The sequence below is a fragment of the Ambystoma mexicanum genome, chromosome 4q (genome assembly GCF_040938575.1).
Source record: "Ambystoma mexicanum isolate Mex_15411 chromosome 4q, UKY_AmexF1_1, whole genome shotgun sequence".
Lineage (NCBI taxonomy): Eukaryota > Metazoa > Chordata > Amphibia > Caudata > Ambystomatidae > Ambystoma > Ambystoma mexicanum.
Genome location: NC_090928.1, coordinates 874,511,583 through 874,531,677, shown reverse-complemented (window position 1 = coordinate 874,531,677; position 20,095 = coordinate 874,511,583).

Sequence of the window (20,095 nt, the reverse complement as noted above, 5' to 3'; positions counted from 1 at the left end):
TCTGCTGATCTAAATTTCTGTTGGTTTTGTGAATCCCATTCTGTGAGGGAAACCCTACAACATGTGATAATTTCTTGCCCTAAGCTGAAGGATATGCAAGTTAAACATTTCACTAATCTGTTGAATTTACATGAGGAACTGAGTGAGGACGAGATATGGAGCATTTTAGTTAATAGTGCAAAGTTTTCGGTCATAAAGGCCTTGGTGCACTTTTTGGAAGTTATTTTACCTGGTGAAATCTATTTACAAACTTAATTTGATTTATGAATACCATCTGAATATACTCAAATTCATTGTGTGTACTCGTGAAATCAATTGAAATGTACTATATTTCAAGTTTTAAATTTTTATATTAATTGCTCTCATTCTGCTTCTGCTTTCTGCTTCATATGTCATGTTCCGTATTGTAACCTTTTATTACTGTCAAAAGTTTTTGTTTGTTATTAATTATGTTGAATGAAATTGGATTGTACATCTGTCTGATAATTTTGAAAAGTTGATTAATTCAGCTGTATCAAAATAAAAAAAATAAAAAAACTTGTTAGAGCTCACCAGGAGGGTGGAAGATGCTCTGGCAAGAAAGGAGCAGGCCAGTCGGGATGGGACTCAGGAGGTAACCTTCCTGCAGCAAAGACTGGCCCAGTACTCCAGGACCAACCAGGAGGCACAGAGAGAGAATGAGGCTCTCTGTCAGCACAATGATAGGCTCCAGCAACAGGTAGCCATGCAGGAGAGACTGATAGAGTCTAGTAAGGCCTTAACTGAGGAACTGAAAGCACAGGCTCTTCCATGGCAACAGGGAGCAGGGGCTGATAGAGATGTGGTTCGCTGGGAAAGGGAAACACCTGAGCATAACCTCAGGAGCCCCAGTACCAAAGGCCTTCATCTATCCCAGTCCTTGGACTCTGCCACCCCCATGGCGCACATGAGCCCAGGGCCACGGGGATGGCAGATTACCATCCAGCCAAAAGTATGGGGCTCATAGGCCAGTACCACCCAGGAATGGATGGGCGGGCATCCGGGTATGGGCACCCAAGTACAATGCAATTTAGTGGGGAACCCCGGGAGAGTAGGCCCTCTAAGGGCATTCTGAAAACCTCCGCCCAGTTAGGTCAGTGGGGGGGGGGGTACTCATCAAATCCTGGTAGCAAGGAGGAATCTGAAGACTCCTCTGAACGTCACAGGACAAAGGAGACCAGGTCCCCACATTCTGCCAGCCATTCCCAGGCTCGCAGAATCCGGGAAAACCTGGAAGATCAGACGGGCACCTCTGGGAGCAGTGCTTCTGAGTCAGAGGATGAATGGACCAGGGTTACCCGAACCAAAAAGGCCAATAAGGCAAAAAGGGCCTTGCTTAAGGACCCCTTAAAACAGATTAAGGCAATAAGGAGTGTCATCACCCCTTATCACAAGAATGCCAAGTATTCTGTTTGGGAACACTTGGAGCTTTATGAGCAAATGATGGAGACTTTCCATTTGAAGGACAGCAGTAGCTGCATTCAGTATGTCAAATGGACATTCTCCCCAGAATACTCCAGTTTCTTTGCGGGGCTGGAGGACCAAAACCATTCAAGATGGTCCACATATAGGGCGGACATCTTGAAACATTTTTCTGTTCACAGAAATCCCCAAGAGGCTCACAAGGCAGCCGACAATTTGCAATGTGGGGAGGATCAGGCCCCACAAGAATGTGTGCAGGAATTGAAGCGTGCCTTTGCGCAGACTACTGAAGGGTGCGCACAAACAGCAAAGAGTTTGTAAATACGTTTTTCGATGCCTTACCCAAATACATAATGACCCAGCTAGTGAGAGATTTTCACGAGAAAAGGTCACTGGACTGGGTCATTGAACAGGCTACCCGGATCTATCCACAATCAGACATTCCCACTCCAATAGTCCAGAAAGATGTGAAATCAGCTCAGAGCCTGGCTGATATTCAGCAAATTGGAGAGCAGTTGTTCATCCCTGTTCAGTTAAATGATGGGAAGGACTCTGTTCTCGCCCGAGTGTGTGTGAACAACGGTAAGAGCTTCATCAGCGAAGCCATGTTCCGCCAACTCCCAAAAGATCCAGCCATTCCCACATTCAAACTGATAGACAAATGGGAAATGGATCTGGTAACACCCAATTCCAAACATCTCCTGCCAAGCAGGTGTATGCTCAAAATCTCCATTGGCAACAAGAGCATAGTCCATCATTGTTGGGTCATGCGAGATGTCACTGCCGCCTTTTACTTAGGCAGTGACTTTCTCAATCGCTTTGCCATTAGTTTGGACCTAATAAACTTCAAAGCTTGGTCCCGATTAGCGGATAATCCCATGGGCTTTGATGATCCAGAAAAAGCATTTAGGTCAGCTCAATTTCTACCTTATGCAGTTGAAATTCAGGTTAAAGAGGAAGTCACCATCCCAGAAAGGACCCGACAATTCTCCCTGGAAGTGAAAGTTAAAAGAGGACAACAATTGAAAAACCCTGATGCTTATATTCATCTAAATGCTTCTCACCAACAGCAAGGGTTGGGGGTAAACCCAACACCATTAGTCAACATAAAACATGACACCATTCCAATAGAGGTGGATAACAGCGACTTAAAGAGTATTACTCTAGCCGCAGGCACCATTATTGGAATGGCGGCTGATGACTGACATTTCTCCATTGATTTAGGAAATGAACTGTTAGGACCAATCCCCAAGGACTGTTTTGACAATGACAGTGATGACAATACAACACCAGACAGGATCTTTACCCGGCATGGGGGGAACTTCCTGGTGTACACTTCCTGCCCTTATGGTAAGGAAGATGTGACTTGTGACTTCAGGAGGGATGAGGTGATTTTCCAGGTCCATGAGGGCTGCTTTTCCCACCTGAAGCCTCCAGTCCAAATCAGCACTCTGACCAGGGACTTCTGCACCCAGCTGGAGGAAGCCGCTGAGATAGCAAAACCAGAAGTCTTTCCAGGCTTCAGGCAGATGGTGGAAGAGAGAGTCAACCTAGCTGATGCCTGTGTGACTCTGGAACAGAAGCAAAAGTTGAAACAAGTTTTCTTGGATTTCCAAGATCTCTTTGCGGTAGACTCATATGACTGTGGTCGCACCGACATACACAAAACAACAATTCCCACGGACCCTGGCATGACTCCAGTGTTTGTGAAGCAATATCGCTTGCCCCTCGCATCCATGGAGCCCCTTACTGAAATAATTAAGAACCTTGAGTCCCGGGGGATAATCCGTCCAGTCCACAGCACTTTCAATAATCTGGTGCTGGGAATATTGAAGCCAAATGGCCAGTGGAGACTCTGCGCCAACCTTAGGGAGCTCAACAAACGGGTCCATACTTCCCGATGGCCTCTTCCCTACATTGACCAAGGCCTGGCCCAGATCCAGGGGTCACAGGTATTCACTGCAATAGACCTGACCAATGGGTACTGGACTGTGCCTGTCAGTAGGGAGTACCAATACAAGCTGGCTTTTACCTTTGGGGGCCAGCAGTACACATGGACCCGGACTCCCTTCGGATACCTCATCTCTGGCAATGAATTCAACATTTTCCTACATAAGGCCATGCCCGACCTGGGTGCAAGGGGTAACCTGGCTTATGTAGATGATGTCCTCATCAAAAGTTCATCTGTGGAGGAACACATAGCGGAGATCCGTTATGTTCTGACACAGTTGAGGGCCGCCAGAGCAAAACTTTCCTTTCAGAAAGCGCAGTGGTGTAGAACCCGTGTTAATTTCTTGGGGCATGAGATTACTCCTCAGGGTCTCTGTCCCCAGGAAAAGAAAGTGGAAGCACTTCAGAAACTGAAAGACCCTACAACTCTGCGGGAACTAAGGAGCCTCCTTGGACTGACTAATTACAGCAGAAAGTTCATTGAGGGCTACGCAGAGATCACCAGACCCCTGATTCATCTTTTGAAGGGGGGGTCAAGTGGGAATGGGGTCCAGAACAATCCGAGGCAGTAAGACAGCTCAAAAGAAGCCTCTCACAAGTGCCCTGCCTAGCTTACCCTGTCAGAAACAAGGAGTTTTTCTTGGAGACAGGGTTCTCTAATACATGCTTGACTGCGGTATTATATCAAAAGCATGACAAGGTCAATAAAGTAATCTCCTATGCAAGAAAAACGTTATCCTCTGTGGAGGAGAAGTTCAACGATTGTGAGAAGGCACTTCTGGCAACGGTGTGGGCATTGAAGAATTACCGCCCGTTTATCCAGGGGGAACACATCCTAGTGGAGACTCCACACCAGCCTCTGCAATATCTCCAAAGTGACAGAATCCGGGCCGGAAATGTGAGTATTTCCCGAATTACTTCATGGATACTGTCAATGCAAGGCTTTCCTGTGGAGGTCAGATATGGCCAAAACAAGAAGAGTCCCCTCGCGCAAGGTCTGGCTGACTTGCATGATTGTGCAAGAGAAAACTGTCTCGAGGACCAAAGTCTAAAAATCAAGGACAACATGGAGGCATATCTTAATTCCCCCCACATAGTCTTTGAGGAAAACAAGTGTGAGGGAATGCCCACTGTCTATGTGGATGGATGCTCTTACCATGTTGACAACAACGGGGAAAAAGAACTGGTGACCGGCTTAGGGAATGCATGGGTGAATGAGTCCCCAGAACCCTCCGCTGGGTACAAAATTGGTCCCCGAAGTAGTCAGGAGGCAGAGTTGATGGCTGTGCATCAAGCCATCCTCACTGCTGTCCAACATCAACTCTACGAACTGGTCATAATCACAGACTCGGATTATGTACGGAACGGGTTCGTGGAGCACCTGGTTAATTGGAAAACCAGAGGCATGTTATGTGCTAATAACAAACCCTTGAAACATGGGAAGTTAATTCAAAACATTGATGATCTGGTCACCGTGAATGGGATGACCATCTACTGGAAAAAGATCAAGGGTCATTCCAAAGTAGAGGGACCAGACAAAACTGGAAATGACTTAGCTGATCAGCTGGCCAAAACTGGGGCCATCCAAGGGAATCTAATAGAGATTGAGTCCCTGTTGGGGGAAATCCAGGACACTGCTATCACTATGTCCCAGACAAATGCTCACAATGATCTTTCAACTGCACAATGGAGTAAGGAGACCCCAGATGCTGATTTGATCACGGCTCAGAAGGGGGATCCAATAATTGGTAAGTTTTACCAACACATTGAGGACCCTGGGAACTTCCCCTGACGGATACCGATTACATTGGGAAAGAGGACCTTAGAGTGTTGATATAATGTCCAAAAATGTTCCGAATCCAAGACGGTTTGTTGGTAAGGAAATCCCAATCTGGCCATGATCAGTAGGTGGTCCCTACCTCATTCCGAAGGCTGATGTTAAGTCACGCCCATGATGCGGCCACCGCCGGTCATAGGGGGTTTCATACAACACTTGAGATCTTAAGAGAGGTTGCATACTGGCCACACATGGGGGAGGACCTCGACCAATACTTGAAGGGGTGTCTTGTGTGTGCACAATTTCAGCCAACATCCCTCACACACCGTGCGCCTCGCCAAAAGAGGGGGATGACACTGCCATGGTCAGATTTGCAAGTCGACTTCATAGGCCCCGTGATTCGCTCCTCCAGGGGAAATAAGTACATGTTGACGGTGGCATGCTTATTTACCAAATGGGTAGAATGTCTCCCGGCCCCAAACTGCAAGGCAGAAACAGCAGCTGCCCTGATGATCAACCACATCTTTTCACGTTTTGGTCTACCCCAAAGGATTGAGTCAGACAGAGGTAGCCATTTTACCAGCGAAGTAATGACTATGATGTGGGAGACACTGGGGGTTAAAAGAAAGCTACATATTGCTTACCGGCCAGCCTCTTCTGGTGCAGTGGAGAGATACAACAGAACCATTGTGAGCATATTGAAAAAAATGGTGGCAGATTCTGGCCCAAGTTGGGATATCCGATTACCTCTTGTCCTAATGGCCATCAGATCTACCCCTTCACCTGCAACTAAAATGTCACCGTTTGAGCTGATGACTGGACGCAAGATGGTGCTTCCCCAGCATTTGCTCTACAGGACCCAAGAGCAGACATTAATAAATGCCTCCACAACTCACGAATACGTTGAGAATTTAAGGAAACACCTCCAACATGCTTTTGCCTATGCTCAGCGGAATCTAGAAAGATCAGCCGAGAGTATGAAAACTCACTATGACCTGAAGACTACCATGAAAGAATACAATGTGGGAGACCGGGTCTATCTATACAATTTCCAAAGGAACCAGGCCAAACAGCGAAAATATCTGCCTACATGGAAGGGACCTTTTGAAATTGTAGACAAGTTCTCCCCAGTCGCCTACAAGATCCGCATCCCCAAAGGTAGTTTCGGCAGAGGGGGAAGATAAGTGGGTCCACATTAATCAGCTAAAGTGTTGCCATCCCAGGCACACTCTGCAACAACTGGAGGAACCCTCTGGAATCCCAGAGGGGGCCGCCCCAGATCAATCAAAACTCCAACCCTAAAATATTCCACATATCAAAAATATAGTAACAGAATGCAAATGTCTCCTGATTATATCTTGGTTTTTAAAATAAGAATGTAAATGTCTCCTGATGTATAAAATGTATATGTTCGCCCCACCATTAATATTGGTGTGGAAATGTCTACGAATATGTTTCTGCCGCTTTGCTTTGTCATCCTAGGAAAGATGAAACCATGGAGACTGACCAAGAAGGACGACCCGGGGACTGAGAGCAAAGATCCGAGGGGCCCGGTGTACCGCCCGAAACTCCCATCAGGACCGGCGAGGAGAACCAATCAATTCACCCTGATGGAGGAAAAGATGCTGAACTGTGCCATCTGCGGAATCAGAAGAAGATGATGCAGACCTCCCAGCGCGTGGATCAAAACATCCTTTGCACCGACTCTCCCTCGACTCGAAATCAAAGTGCAGTCGGGCGGGGGGCTTGTTGGGTGTCTTGACCCACGTTTGAACTATTATGCTACAACATTTGGTGCTGTGGGGTTAGAAAATCCAAGATGGCGGAAAGCCCACATTTGCGCCAGAATCCAGGAAAACTGCTCAGTTTTGCGCACACCAAAATGGTTGCCTAACCTGCCACCCACCAGTGCGAGCGTGATGGGCCAGAAGCGCCATGAGTGAAACGTGGTGCGAAAGGAAAAACAGCAGTGCCTGTTAGCTCAAAAAGCGCTTTGAAATCGCATTTGTTTCTCTGAAATGCAAGCTAAAAATGCCTATTTTAAACATTGCAAGATGTTCAAAAATCTCACTGAACACCAGCAGACATTTGGCAGAATGTAGTCTTGTGTGCATACAAAATCTGGAAAGATGAAGAGCCTAAAGCAATGTTTATAACAAAACTGGCTGAGCCGTGGATGTCATCAGCTTAAGTGAAATTGGATTTAAAACCACTAATATCGAAATGTTTAAAATCAATGAGTGACCTACTTTTGAGTGTCACATAGGTTGCAACTGTTTAAATGTCATAGTTTTGAACTTAGAATCAGCGTTCTAGCTGCATGTGTAAAAATTGTAAGTTTGATTTGAATGAAGAAAAACTGGGAACAAAAGTGACATTTAGCTGAAGCCTGGCTTAAAGAGATTGAATTCTGCTTGACAATTACCCCCGACAGGAGTGGAAACTTGCCCAGCAACTGCATTCCCAGGCCTGGCCTCCCTTCTGCTGCACCACCAAAAGGAGATCACACCTCTCTGATTGAATTAGGGGTGGGGTACCTGGGGCTGCAGGAAACAGAAAAATGAGCTTTCCTTGGCTCAGGCAAATGTTAAATTAGGGGGGGTCGTAAATGGCTTCCTCTTGGAAGAAACTGGGAGGAGCAGTGCTTCTGGGAGCCACCTGAGCTGGAGGCGGGGACAGACAGAAATCCCCCCATGTGCTTTGGAACCTAAACCACACCCATCTGGGCCAGAGCATAATTTTAAAAAGATGGATAATTCATAGTACGAAATTGTCAAAATTATATAATAATATTATTTATTCTTGTGATTTTTCTGTGCACATTTTAAGAGGTGTTAGGATTCTGTGGTATGTTCTGGGGGGTAGTAACGGAAAATAAGGTATTACTCCAAATGTCTGTATGTTAAAAATCTGACACTTTATCATCTGATGGCCATATTCCTTGCGCGTGTTTGTGTAAATTTTGAGGAAAAACCGATGTTGCAAAAGCTACTAAAAAGCGCAAAATTTTGTCATTTCTGAACCCAAGCTCGCAGGAACATGGGGCTTGATCAGAGACCTGTCTTAATTCATCCATCATGTGTACATGTATTTTCAACAACTTGTGTATCGGGGAAATATGTATTTGGATCAAAAATAGATTTGTGTGCAAATTGACAAGGGGAGGATCCTCTGACCCATAAACTTAACTCATCACGATGACACTCCATTTTCTTCCCCCAATCAAGGGAGAGAGGAGATCTTGGCCAATGATAAGTTGGGAGGGGCAGGCTTAGTTATGCCCACGCACACACCCATTTTCTAAAGACATAAAAGGAGCCACTGGGACCCAGGTAGGGACATTCACTTTCCACTTCAAACTGATTTCTTGCAAAGCATTTTGCCGGATCAGACAATATCCAGAAGACTCCAGAACCAGAACTTAGAAAACCAGACCCCAGATTTCAGAACTTGCAGCAGAGAGGCCTAGTCCAAAAGCTGAATCCTTCTCAGCAGGCCTCAGAATCCAGCAACCTAACGAAACTATTCAACAGCCGGGCGAGCTGTTTGATTCTGGCCTAGAACCTTGTGCCAGAAACACCCAGAAAGCAAAGCTGTATGCAGTGCCAAGAACTTTTGCCAGAACCAGAGATTCAGACCAGCAGAGCAGAGCTGACCCAGATCGCTGTGAGCAGAACCGGTACCAGAGACTGTCCATGACAAGAGAACCGCAGCTAAACCTGTTGACCAGATCCGTGACGGAGGCCCATTCCTTCCAAGACTAGGAGTGAGTATCCTGAAAACTGTGCCAGAACCAATTTCTTAGTCTAAAATAATCTGATTCAAACCATTTTAACCTGAACTGCATCATAGAAATCGTGTCCATTCTCCGATTTTAAACCTGTAAAAGTGTCATTTTGCCCTAAGCCGACTTTCTACTCCTCATAGTTTTTCCGTAATCGCGCTCGACGCACTTGGAAAAAGTGCCGCGAATTGCAACTAGCTGAATTTCATCACTTGTAAAAAAATCGCTGTCTTTTGCTTTGCATTGCTGAAATCCGTTTTCAACCTAATAATCCCTCATGAATCACTGATAGTGTTGACCTGAACTAATTCAAAGTAGCTGTCACCTACCCTGAATCTCCTATAGGGAATTAAAATCATTTTTAGCATATTTTCACTTCTTTGCAAATCACATTTCAAGTATTTTTGCCTGTGTTTTAAAATCATCCCTGTGCTCTAAGCTTGCTGGGGGGAATTGAACATTGAATTGCATTTTGATTATATTCCTGAAAACTGTGTGCTCTTCTTCCATCTCTTTACATTACATAGGGGGGGAGTGGATTGCCACAAAGGGGAAAAGTGATTATATTATCTCTTGTTGAAACCATATCAGTTTATTTCTGTACTGTATTCCTTTCCACCATTACTCTTCCTTGAAACCATAAAGCATTCTCAGCTATTTTATCCTTTCTGTACCAATTCCTAACTGATAAAAAAGTATGCTAGGATCCATTGTTGATGAACATTATCTTCATAAGTGTGTTATCAAATATTAATTTATTTATACAAGTGTGATATATATATCTTGCTTAATTTTCCAATAAATTTGTAAATTGCAAAACAAACCTACTTCTTGGCTCAGTGAGGTCAGGGGGATTCAAAGAGAGGGGCGTTATATAAGGGTTTATCATCCAGATTATAACTTGTCATAAAAATATATAAATAAGGGCTTCCCTTGGGCATCCCAGACCAGGCATTGACTTAGTTGGAGTGCTGAATTGAAGTCCCTTAACAATGTGTAAGAAAATGTCTTTTCAGCACCAGGGACACTGCAGGTGGCATCTGTGCAACTCACTCGGAATGCTGCCCATCATGAACTGTGTATCGGGGGTGGCACAGGGCCAGCTGTGGACAGGGGATGCCCTAATCCCAGTAACTAAAACCCGCACTAAGCAAGTAAAGAAGAGGCGAGCCACTTTAAAATCGCTGACACCGGCGCATAACTGGGGTTCATCCCCACAAGCCCCCATTATGGGAACATTGGTTGTTCCAGGGAACCACGTCCGATATTACCCAAAGAATCACCCAAAAAAGTGGTTCAGAGAAGCATTTCCCCTTAGTATTAATGTCCCAGAGCGGCACACTCCTCCCCAACCCCCAGCATTAATCTCTCAGGATAGTACATATGTCACCCGAGAATTAATACTCAATGAGAATAACTGTCTCACAGGCCCCCAAATGGGTCTAGATTAATCACAATGTGCAAACTGCACATAAAAAAGGAAACTGCAGAAGACAAAATGATCATGGAATTCTTACAAATTGAGCACTGGTACTAAATTAAGCCCATACCACAGATTGAATCAGTGGGGTGGCCACCGAATAAAATGTAACCCATTGTGCACGGTCGGTCATTTGAAATTAGATAGGGATGTTAGTGACCTGGCCCTGAGGTCAAACACTTGTTTGTAGGCAGACGAGGTGGGTGCGGGCAGCAGATGTTTTAATTTCTGCTACATTCTATCACTGTCTTCAACCAGAAGATTGGTGAATGGAAGATACTCGCACCTCCACCCTCCAATGATTGCCCAGCAACTTGATGTGGCTCAATTTGCAAATGCTTTTTCCTCCTGAAGTGCGCACCTTTTTGCGGCAATTCTCATGAGTCAAAGAATGTGTGCTTTGGTTGCGTTTCCATAATTACTGTATGATTAGTTCTATGGTAATTAGGGTAACTTTTTTCTTGGAGACTGTGCCTACAGCATATACAGAGACGGGTAAAAACAGGGACACATCAATCAACACAAGAAAAGTGCAGTCTTTTACTTTGTGCAAGCTTTTGAAGGCCACTTTTTTACAGAAAGTGACAGCTGTTGGCCCAGTCAGAAAGAACCAATAAAACAAAAAAAGTAACCTTTCTCAATAAACATGTTGACTTTATGAATCTAGTAGCAAGCTGACTAAAGTAGGCCTTCCTGACGTACTTACATAAAGTACCATAACTGTTGTTTAAAAAAATGTAATATGCAACGAGTCTGGCCTTTTATTAAATAATGGGCGCTCTGCACAATTTGGCAAGGCGCAGTGCAGACTGCTACTGTGCCATAATACTGGCACTGGGCTCGTTCCACAAACTGACTATACATCAGTCCTCCTTCCTATCACTGCACCAGCGCACTAGTCCTCTATATAAATCTAGTGGCACCCAGGTAATGCTTTATCCTTCTATTAGAACATCCACATGTACATGCAGGCAGCTGACCTGGCAATAGCGGAGCCTCTAAATATGTAGTCCAAAATAGAAAATTATATGCGATTGCTAAATATATTACATATTTAGCAATCGCATGGATTTGCACCTCACCTGAAAATCAAATGATTGTGCCGGCCTGAGCATGTTGCTCGCCTCGTCTCAGCACTAGCAGCATCAGAGACAGGGTCAGCACTGTCACCCGGGCTGCGCTCTGCGCCTGCACAATGTGCACATCCTGTGATGTGAGCACAGTCAGCAGACAGTCTAGGGCTGCAGTAGGGGCAAGTGAGGTTTATTGTTCCCCGGGCTGTGCCCCTCACAAATGCTCAGACGCGCAGTAAGCCCAGCCCTGGCAGAAGAAAAGAAACACACTAGCCAGTGTGTTTGCGAACTACCCAGGCTGGCCTGGATGATTGTTCGTCTTTATTATGTATCCTTCCCCAAAGACATGGACATCACCCCAAGCAAAAAAAGAGGCCCTAATCCCCTGGGGCCTACCGGGGAAACTCCCGGTGTCCCAGTGGGCCACTACAGCCCTGGCTCCAGTCCTGCAAGAACGCGTCTGTCCCATGCGTGCTGGGGTCCAACCTCCAGCTGAAGAACCTGGATATTTGAGCATTGAGTCTGGACGTGAATATATCTATCTGAATCGGTCCCCACAGTTGATCTATCTTGCGGAAGACCTCTGAGATGAGCTTCCAGTTACTGGAGTCCATAAGGTAACAGGAATTCCAGTCCACTACTACGTTGCGGTAACCCAGGAGGTACTCAGCCATGACTGAAATTCCGGCCTGCAGGCAGAAGTGACAAAAATCCTTTGCCAGCTCTGCAAGGAGTCTGGATCTTGTCCCACCTGAGTGGTTCACGTACCTGACTGCTGAGATGTAGTCCATCCCCAAAAGGATGCAGCAGTTCACTCTGTCTTTCACAAACGCTTTGATTGTGAAAGGCCCAGCTAGTAGTTCTAACCAGTTTATATGGAGATCGAGCTCTCCTGATGCCCATTTCCCTCCTGTCTCTAGGGCACTGCATCGAACACCCCAGCCTGCTCTGCTGGCGTCTGATTCTATGACAAACTCCGGACTGTCTCCGAAGATGGCTGCCCATTCCATGCCTCCATGTTCCGCAACCACCAAAGCAAATTTGAGCGCGAATCCTGGTCGAGTGGAACTAATTGAAGATATCGTAAGCCTTGTTCAAGATGCTTGATCTTCAGCCTTTGGAGGGCCCTGTAATGTAGGGGACCTGGGAATATTGCAATTGAAGAGGCTTAGATGCCTACTATCCTCACCAAGGAGTGCAGAGACAGAACCTCCTTGCCGAGGCATGCTCAGAGATGATATCCTGAATCTTCTTCGCTGGATCTCTAGTGTCGCTTTCTTTTTGTCTACTACGAAGCTGAGGAACTCTATCCTTCTGGAGTGTAAAATGTCTGATTTATTTCTGTTCACTAGAAAACACACAGATGTTAAGAGATCTGTCACCCATATATTTGTTATAGCAACGTTTAACTGTTGTCCGCCATTAGGAGGATGTCGTCTAGGTAAATTATTATGCGGATGCCTTTTTCCATGGTAGCTGCCGCCATTGGTCTCATAAGTTTGGTGAACACCCAAGGGGCTGATGCTAGACTGAAAGGTAGAGTTTTGAATTGCCAGAATCGCTCTTCCCACCAGAATGCTAGGAACGGGCGATCTGTTGGTGCTACCAGCACTGTCAGATATGCATCCTTCAAGTCTATCCTGGCTAGCCAGTCATCTTGCCTGAGGGTGTCCATCAGCTGGTGGATGCCCACCATTTTGAAGTGCCTGTAGACCACCCAGCTATTGAGCTCTTTCAGGTTTATCACTGGTCTTACCTTTTCCTTTCTGTGAAATAGGAACCCTGCCTCTATAGCGTTTTTCTCACTGAGCTGCGTGTGCTCACTGTGGAGGAGAGCTTCCTCCCTCTGAGAACTGATCATGATGTTTGGCCCTGCTATGTGGGACGGGGTCTCTACGAACTCTAGCCTGAAACCCTAGGCTGTCTGTAACACCCATGTATTGCAGGATAGCACGCGCCAGTTCTGCCAAAATCGCAATGTCCTACCTCCTACCGGAGGGTATGCACTGCGCATGCTCCTCACCTTAGTTGGGTCCTTGGGCTCTGCCTGCTCTTCTTCCTCTACATCCTCTGTAGTTTCTCCCTCTGGAAAGGAAAAAGGAGCCTTATTGTCTAGACTCCCAACAATGAGCTCTGAAGCCTTGGGGTCTTTGAGAGGACGCAAAGCGACCGGCCACTCGACCCCGGTACTGTTTGATCCCAGCAAAAACTCTGTTGGGGAAGATCTTTTTTATAGATGATTGTGCTTTTTCACAGGAAGCATATGTCCCTAGGAATCTCCCCATTTCTTTGCTGAATTCCTCTCCGAAAGAGGAGGTCCTGCGCCGCTTGCCCTGCTTCCTAGGTAGCCAGGTCCCCCAGATTAGAATCGATCTTTAGCAGGAGGCACCTACTTCTCTCCAAAGAAATGGCACAGTTGACATTTCCCAAGAGGCAGACTGCTCTTGTCATGATGCCCGCTCCCGGGGAGCCGGTTCAAGCCCTGCGTTCCCGAAAGCGGACATCCAGTCCCCAAGGAAAGACCCAGCAACCCCATATAGGGGCCCTTTGGACAGTGTCCTGGCGCCTATGGCGCCAGGCTCATAAAAGACATCAGTCCTGGCGCCATAGGCGCCAGGCTCATTATGGGAGTGCTTGTGTGCACTTACCTGATGCAGACCATGCTGCAGGATCCCGGCCTCCTTGAGGCCTGAAAGGAACTACTTTACCTGTGGGACTAATTTACCATCCGGGCGTGGTCGGGGAAGGATACATACCTGATTGGAGGAAGGATACATTCCTGGAACTTCTTTCAAGGCTATTTAAACCCCACCCGAACAGCCACACGTGCTTCGCGTTGTTCTGCATCTAGCAGCTGGACGCTCACCGTGTCTGCTCCTGCATCCTGACTTCTGCCACGCCTACCAGCATCCTGGATCACCTGCAAAGGAAGAGAAGAAGAGAACAGAAGAAGAAAAGTCCTTACCTGCTAAAAACCGCATCCCGGAGACATCTCGCCGACAATCCTGAAAAGGAAGACTTTTATTTAAAAGCTCATCGCGTCGATCGCTGCAGCGCCGCATTCCACTCACCTTTACAGGGCGCCTCCATGTTCAGCAGCGATCATCCGGATTCGCAGTCACGCCCCCGTGCCTAGAGAGAAAAAGGCAAGAACAAAAGGTGAGAGAGAGAAGGGAATAAGGAAAGCTAAATCTCCATGTTAAGACTTACCTGTTGATTCATTCCCTCTTCATTTCGGGTCCGCGTCGCATCCTGGCATTTCCGGACCCCGGCCCCTAAGGGGAAAAAGAGATATCAGCGTTAATGAGTGAATGAAAAGACATTACCAAAAAACGCTCATTAAAGACTTACCTGATTTCTACAAGGATTTCACCTCTCATCTCGGGTCGGTGCCTGTTCCCCAGCATTCCGTACTCCGGCCCCTATGGGGAAAAAGACACAAGCATTAGTACATTAATGCATGGACACAAGGGGAACCTCTTATCAAAAAACTTACCTGGAAGCCAAGCAAGTTTGGTTCTCACCAATCCGAAAATCCAGTGAAGTAACTGGATACCAACGCGCCCCTGCATCAGAAGCAGGATGGAGAGCTCGTCCTTCCAGACCCTAAGGTGAGACGCTACGGGGAATCACAGAAGGGTTTCGAGGAGGGTGAGAGGGGAAAGTGGGAGGCCGATTGCATTACCCCGCAGACAGTTAATCCCCTATTTTCACCTACAGAACGATACTTCTGCGAGCCAGACAAGCCAGATTTGGGGGCCCGGTCCAGTCCGTCTTCCGAACCCTGCGCATCACCTTAGAAGAGGTCACAACAGCGCGAACCAGGCCAGCGCCTCCGGGGGAGTCAGGTGAGCATTACAGAACGCGAAGCCTTCCTACAAATTCCCACCCAGGTGCTATGGAAAGTTCTGAGACTGATCAGTTGGCCCAATTACTGGGGGAATTACGGGCCGAAGTACATGCCGCTCCTCAAGAGACTAATGCCCTCAGGAGGGAATTAATAATATCAAAGGAAATAACTGATGACCTGGCCAGACAGCTTTTGCAAGGTCAAGCTGGGCAAACTCCTCTACCCGGTTCCGGAGGGAACCCCGCTCCTGTGGTTTCCAGTAACCCTGTGCAGATTAATCTACCCAGAAACATGCGCTGGCCCCACCCGAACGCTTTACTGGGGACCCCAAACGATTCGCCATATTCATGAATCAGTGTCGTTTGCACTTCCTATGCAGACCTGGGGCCTTCCCTAATGATCAGACCAAGGTAGCCTTTGTATTGTCATATCTCAGCTGCTGCGCTGCCGATTGGTCAGTTCCACTGGTTACTCAAGATGACCCGATTCTCCGTGATTTTCAAAGGTTTCAAGAAAGCATGGAAAGGTTATTTGCTCGACACTCTCAGGGGCAGGCTCTGGATGACGAACTTCTATCCCTGCGACAGGGCAATCAGGACCTCCTATCCTATATTGCAACCTTTAATAGACTAATTGTGGAAACGGGATGGCCAGAGGATAAAAGAGTCACGTTGTTTTATCGTTGTTTTATCGAGGCCTACGCGGAGAACTTAAAGATGTCTTGGCCCAAGTTGTAAATCCGCCCCAAGAATGCACAGAGTACATAGACTTAGTGGTCCAATTGGATCACAGACTTCAAAACAGAAAAGCAGATCGGTCCAGGTTTGAGACCCGGGTGTTGGTCAAGACCCATGCTAATCCCAAGGGAGTTGATGTCTCTGAGCCTATGCAAATTGGAGGGGTTAAAGGACCCTTAACTCAAAAGGAACGTGAAAGGAGGCGGCAGTTAAAATTATGTCTTTATTGTGGGAATTCTGGACACTTTCTACGAGATTGCCCGGCAAAACCGCCCCGAAAGGCGGTAGGAGCCGCTGACAAAAACCATGAAGACTCTGTTTCGGGAAACGACTCTGCCCGACAAGCGTAGGGGTCCGCTTGCCGAGCTTGAAAACTAACTCTCAGACCTCGCATTTCATTGTGCCAATGGTTCTCGTAGATCCAGAACAGCCTAAGCGGTTGCATGCAATAAAGGCATACATCGACAGTGGGGCTATTGGAAACTATGTGGATCGTGAATTGGTCTCTAGGATTAACCTCCCTCTCCGTCCTAAAACCAGCAAAGATGTCATCACCACAGTCGATGGAACTGAAATTGCCTCTGGACCGGTAACACATTCCACTACTGAGGTGACTCTTATTGGTCCCGACGGCCATCGGGAGGGTGTTGTGTTTGATGTAATCAAGGCTCCACAGTTTCAGGTTATTCTTGGAATCCCTTGGTTAGAGACACATAATCCTCGAATTGATTGGCAAGCTAAGAGAATAACCTTCCCGGATTGTACACAAACCTGCTACCCAGAAAACCTGAAGATTAATCTAGCATCTGTAACCTCTGCCTCCATGCAACTACCTCCGGAATACCAAGACTTTCAGGACGTCTTCCAAAAGGAACAGGCCAACACGTTACCTCCTCACAGATCGTACGATTGCCAAATCGATCAGGTGCCCGGTGCACAACCCCCTTGTAGCAGGATTTATGCCCTTACCGAACCTGAGAACCTGCATTTGAGACAATATTTGGATCAATACCTAGCTAATGGTTTTATTCGCCCGTCAAAGTCCCCGGCATCCTCGGCTTTGTTTTTCGTGCCGAAAAAAGAAGGCGACCTTAGAACTTGTATCGATTACCGCGCATTGAACCAGATAACGGTTAAAAACCATTATCCTCTGCCTCTGATCCCTGAACTCCTTGACCAGGTGAAGGACGCTTGCATATACACCAAGTTAGATCTCTGGGGGGCTTATCATCTGGTACGAGTTAAAGAAGGCGACGAATGGAAAACTGCCTTCCGTACTAAATACGGATTATTCGATTACCAGGTGATGCCTTTCGGATTGTGCAACGCGCCGGCTGCCTTCCAATACTTCATGAATGATGTCCTTCGGGAACTCATCGATGTTTGTGTTGTCGTATATATCGATGACATTCTGGTGTGCTCCTCTTCGGAATCTGATCACAGAAAACACGTCAGGGCAGTACTTGAAAAACTGCGCCAACACAAACTATTTGCTAAATTGGAGAAATGTGTTTTCCATACCACAGAAGTCGAGTTTCTAGGTTTCATCCTGACACCCAAAGGAGTCCGAATGGACTCAAGAAAAGTGGATGCCATCCTCAAATGGCCATCACCTAGCTCTGTAAAAGGGGTTCAAAGTATGCTCGGCTTTGCCAATTTCTATCGCAGGTTTATCTCGGAATTTTCACGCGTGGTACAACCCATTACTGCACTCTTGAGGAAAAATAAACGTTTTGAATGGTCTGAAGAAGCCGAGCAGGCCTTTCAGGATTTAAAAGCTAAGTTTACCTCTGCACCTATATTGAAACACCCGCGTCCAGATCTCCCTTATGTCGTCGAGACTGACGCATCCAGCCTAGCCATGGGAGCTGTCCTGTCCCAAAGAGATCCCGAAACCAACCAACTGCATCCCGTAGCATTTTGGTCCAGAAAATTCTCGGCACCCGAGTTTAATTATGCAATCACTGACAAAGAACTGTTAGCCATTAAGTCCACTTTTAAAGCCTGTCGGCATTATCTGCTTGGCGCTCGACATACCATCACAGTGATCACTGATGACCGGAATTTACAGTATTTGAAAACCGCCAAGGCTCAGTCATCACGGCAGCTCCGATGGGCTTTGTTTTTCGCTGAATTTGATTTCGTGATTACCTATCGACCTGGCTGCAAGAATGGCAAAGCAGACGCCTTATCCCGAATTGGAATGGGAGAATCTGATACAAACTCAGAACCAGTACCAATAATTCCCGAACAGAGGATTCTAGGCATGACTTCGTTACAGACGCTTGAAGACATTCAAGCCAGAGTGAAACAACTCCTGGACCCTACAACCTTACAGGATTGGATACAAAAGGGATCAGACTTTACCATAGATAATGGTTTACCTTATTTCCAAGGACGCTTATTCCTGTCACATAAGGAATTACACGAACTAGTTATTTCCGGTTATCATGATACATTAATAGAGGGACACCCCGTTATTGCCAAGACAGAGGAAAAGGTGAAACGACAATTTTGGTGGCCCTCTTGGCGAAAAGATGTTAAATCTTTTGTGATGTCCTGTGGTGTTTGCGCCCAAAATAAAAGTCAAAAGAAAAGACCAGCCTGTCTCCTTCAACCTCTAGACATACCGCCAGCACCCTGGCACACCCTATCAATGGATTTTATTACGGACCTGCCTCCTTGTTCGGGGTACAATACCATTCTGGTAATTGTGGATTTGTTTTCCAAAATAGCCCACTTTATTCCTTTGAAAGGTTTACCTTCAGCTTCTGTCCTAGCCAAAGAATTCCTCGAAAATATTGTTCGGCTACATGGATTCCCATCTATACTAATCTCTGACCTGGGAAGCCAATTAATTTCCCACTTCTGGCGCAAATGTTGTCAAATGGCGCAGATCGACGTAAGATTATCGACCAGTCACCACCCTCAGACCGATGGTCAGACCGAGAGGACAAATGAGACCCTTGAGCAGTACTTACGGTGTATGTTACAGCAATCTGAAAGCAACTGGAAAGACATTCTTTGGATAGCCGAATACGCATATAATAATTCGGTACACTCTGGAACTGGCCACAGTCCTTTTTATACTTTGTTTGGGCATCACCCTCGAACCTCAAACATTGACTCACCTCAGAACCTCGGAATGCCTGCAGTAGAACATCTGCATTCTACAATTACCCAATCCTTCAAAGGGGCAACTAGGCATTTACAACAAGCCAAGAGAAAATACAAGGAGAATGCTGATCTACATCGGAGTGAAGCACCTTAGTATCAGATTGGGGATCAAGTGTGCTTAGCTACCAGACATTTACCACTCAAAGGGCCTCGAACTTTTAACCCAAAATATCTGGGACCTTATTCTATTACGGCAATAATTAACCCAGTGGCTGTTAAACTTGATTTACCAGCTAGTATGCAAATTCACCCTGTTTTTCATGTGTCACTTCTGAAACCGGTGGTACCCGGAACCCGACTACTCAAACCTCCAGAACCTATTCTAATAGATGGGGAGCCCGAATTCGAAGTGAAGAACATTTTAGACTCAAAAATGTTTAAGTCAAAACTGTTCTACCTAATTGATTGGAAGGGGTACGGACCGCAGGAGAGGTCGTGGGAACCCAGCGACCATGTGCATGCACCTCGATTAGTCAGGAAATTCCACCGACTCTTCCCAGACAAACCAAAACCCCCGGAGGGAACAACCTTGGGAGGGGCCTTGGGGGGGAGTGCTGTCATGATGCCCGCTCCCGGGGAGCCGGTTCAAGCCCTGCGTCCCCGAAAGCGGACATCCAGTCCCCAAGGAAAGACCCAGCAACCCCATATAGAGGCCCTTTGGACAGGGTCCTGGCGCCTATGGCGCCAGGCTCATAAAAGACATCAGTCCTGGCGCCATAGGCGCCAGGCTCATTATGGGAGTGCTTGGGTGCACTTACCTGATGCAGACCATGCTCCAGGATCCCGGCCTCCTTGAGGCCTGAAAGGAACTACTTTACCTGTGGGAC